The sequence below is a fragment of the Meriones unguiculatus genome, chromosome 3, assembly GCF_030254825.1.
Source record: "Meriones unguiculatus strain TT.TT164.6M chromosome 3, Bangor_MerUng_6.1, whole genome shotgun sequence".
In the NCBI taxonomy this organism is placed as follows: Eukaryota; Metazoa; Chordata; class Mammalia; order Rodentia; family Muridae; genus Meriones; species Meriones unguiculatus.
The window spans coordinates 177,511,352-177,515,155 of NC_083351.1; positions in this window are offsets into that span (position 1 = coordinate 177,511,352).

The following is a 3,804-nucleotide window of genomic DNA, read 5'->3' on the forward strand; positions in this document are numbered from 1 at the left end:
GAGAGAGAGAGAGAGAGAGAGAGAGAGAGAGGAAAAGGTAAAGAGAGAGAGAGAGGGAAAGGTAAAGAGAGAGAGAGAGAGAGAAACACATGAAAATAAAATACATATTTTGTTTTGTTTGAGACAGGGTCTCTGTGTAGCCCTGGCTGGCCTGAAGGAACTCACTGTGTAAACCAGACTGACCTCTGACCTCACACTCATAGAGACCCTTCTGTTTCTGCCTTCTTGGGATCAAATGCAGGTGTCCCACACCCGGCCACATCTTTTTTTTTTTTTTAATATTAAGGACTTTCACTGTTGCCCCAGACCCTCTGATTCAATAGGTGGTGGGGAGCCTCAGGGACTGGACAGTAGTTGAGTTTTGACACACATTGTTGCAGCCCAGCCCCTGAGAAACACTGAGGTGATGGAGACCCCAGACTTCCGTGACAGGCACACGGCCTTGGAAGTATGACGTAACCTTACACGATAGTGGTGGTGATGATGATGGTGATGATGGTGGTGATAGTGATGATGATGGTGATGGTGGTGATGGTAATGATGGTGATGCTGGTGATGAGGAGGTTTGGAGTGAGACTTGAAAGAGATAATGTTGAAAAGTCTTTATAGAAAGTCCTGAAAAACTGCCAACTGCTGTCACCTTGGATTATAGTGGAAATAAATTATAAACTATCTAAAACATTGTGACTTTTTTTTTTTGTACAAAATCTCCTGTGTCTCTGGCTGGCTTCCAATGTGCTATGCAGCTGAGAGTGACCTTGAACTTCTGCTCCTCCCCTGCCACCCCTCAAATGCTGGATTGCAGGTATGTGCCAAACACCAATTACGTGTGCTGGGAGCGTCTTAGAAAAATAATAATAATAAGGCTATCTGGAAGGTTATCTGGAACCTTTAAACTCTGCCTTCCCATCTCCAGCACAAGCTGCAGCAGAGGGAAGAGCTGAGCTGTCCTCAGAAGGCCTTGGCTTGGCGGAGGCTGACACAGAGATGATATTTCCTACAAGGAAGCCTCTGAGAATGAGGTGCGGTGTGGCCTTGTGGGCAGGTCTCCTTTACAAACACTGACCTCAGGGTTGTGTGACCTGTGTTTCTGTAACTGTGCCTCTGTGGAGGAGCCTGTGGGGACTGCTGGCAGGTCAGGAAGCAGGACTATGGAAGGAGGCAAGCTGACCCAGTTTCCTGACCTGGTCCCCATCTGGGCAGCAGAGAGGTTGCTTATATGCCAGGTCATTTCTGCCAATTTTAGCTTCCTTATCTCTGAAATAAGGGCAGATTAAATATTTGTGCATGGGCACTTTGGCTCTGCACTCCCCACTCAGCCTCCCTTTGGGTTCCCACAGGGGCGGGGGTTCCACAAAAAAAAGAATTCTGTCCTGGGCCGTAGGTGAGCAAAGAGAGGTTAGTGTGGCTACGGGATTTATCCAAGGTCATGGGGTTAGCATGGGCTTAAGGGATAAACAGGAGTCAGTGAAGACAAAGACTGGATCATCCTTCAGGACGCTCATATCCTGCCACAGTAATGGACCCAGGCAGGCTCAGTAAGGCCAGTCTGGCTGCTCTTGGCTCCTTGTGTAGCATCCTTCTCCCTAAGAACACAGCAGTACCCTTCGGAAAATAGGCTCTCATGACCTTGATGAGCTGGAAAAGTTTCTTACGGCCGCCCTTTCTAAGAAAATCTGAGCAAAGCTAAAATAAGGTTTCTAGACTTTATGTTTGAGTTTAGGAAAAGGGGGAGGAGGTTCTAGCTTCTGTGTCCTGCCTCAAAAGAGAGAGGGCAGGGAGAAGAAAGAGGGTCAGGAGGCAAGAAGAATGCTGTACTAATGAGCCCTCCCCAACGTCTTCAGAGTCCAGATGGCCTCCAACTGAGGCTGCTTTGACGTGGTTTTTTGACTTTACAACAATGAAAAAGCAACACACCACACTCAGAAATCACACCTCAGATGCTAGCTGATCCGGGCCCAGGTTAACAATGTGTGATGTGAGGTTCAAGTGCAAGTGTTCTGGGTGTGCTTAGGGCAGACCAACGTAAAGTACAGTGTTCAGAACATCAGGTATATTCAGTGAGTATTGGTATGATGTTTTCATTGTCTATTATATTTATCAAAATATGACATCAAAAATTGAGATTCTATACAAAATGCTATACTCTAGGGAATTGACGGTTTGCTTGTTTTGAGATACGATCTCCCTAAGTTGCCTAGGATGGCCTCATACTCAACATTCTCCTGCCTCAGACTTCTGAGTGCTGTGGTTAAAGGGATGTGCCATCCTGCTCCGCTCGCACAGTGTTTTCTTAGCCACCACGATCAAAGGTCAGCTTCTTTAGGTATAAATATTTGTAAAAGTTCCTGACTATTGTGCTTACAATGCCTAGTTCACACTGCCCCCTCCCCCCAAATCAGCGTTAACATGGGCTTTATGTAACAAGAAGGACAAAGCTGTCGCCAGGGCATGATGGCATCCCAAAACTTGAATGAAGCTTTAAAAAAAAACAAGATTTTTTACCATCAAGTTTTGGGGGACCTGGGGCCTCCCGACCAGCTCCTAACATCACAAGGGAGGAGCAGAAGGCGCCATGTTGGGCCTTTCACCCCTCCCCCAGGAGCTGCTGACGCTGGCCCTGCTGAGCGAGTCACTGTGCTGAGGGAGCACCTCCAGCAGGCTGCCCACTACGTTTAAGCCTGTGGGTCACGCACACAGGACGTGAAGGAAGGGTGTGGTGGGAAGGACGAAGCAAGGTAATGAGGATGGAAATCCATCATGTGCACCTATAAAGCTGCCAAAGACAAATTAAATTAACAACAACAGAACCAGATTCTTGGGTCACATTTGTCCACGTGCTCAGGGGCCTGTGTCTGGCTGCTGGGGCTCATCTTCCCTGTCACCAACAGCTGCCAATCTTTACCTCTCCCTGCAGAGTTTGGGGGGGCCCCCGACCACTGTCAATAAACCCCACCACCCCTTCTCTTAATGCCCTGTGGACTTTGCTTTTTTCATTTTTGTACATAGTATTATGTAAATATAACTCAAATACCTTATCACAAAAGTGCTGCCCCAGCCTCTGCTACAGAAGCCCCTAGAAGACACTTCTGGGATCCTCTTCCACCTCTACTCCCCCACCCTCCACCCTCCTACCCTTCCACCCCCCCCCACTCCCCCCCGCTGCTCCACAGTCTACAGGGCTCACTGTTGCCTCACCACTGCCTTAGGTTTCACTTTGCCTCCTCCCTCCTTCCTCCCTCTCTCTTTCCTTCCTCTCTCCCTCCCACACTCTTTCCTTTCTCTCGCTCCCTCCCTCTTTTCCTTCCCTCCCTTCTTTCTCCCTCCCTCCTTTCTTCCTCCCTTTCTTCTTCCTTCCCTCCCTTTTACCTCCCTCCCTTGCCTCCCTCCTCCTTCCCTCTTCTTTCCCTCCCTCCTTCCTTCCTCCCTCCTCCCTCCCCCATCTTCACTCCTCCCTTTTTCCTCCCTGCTTTTCCTTCCTCCTCCTCCCTCCCTCCCTCCCTCTTCCCTTCCTCCCTCCTTCCTTAGACAAGGTCTCATGAATCCCAGGCTGGCCTCACTGCCCAGCAGAACATGACCTGGAGTTTCTGATCTTCCCTCCGCCTTGCAGTGCTGTGATACAGGTGTGCAGCATCCTGCCTCGTCTATGCACAAGTGAGCATCAAACCTCAGGGATGAGACAGGCACAGCCGGGCCACAGCCACGGTCCCATGTTTCTTGACTCAACTTTCCTGTTCCCCACCCTCTTCTACAGTCTTGGATTCACTTGCTCTTATTTCCAAGCTGGACCCAGGCCAAGTAGTT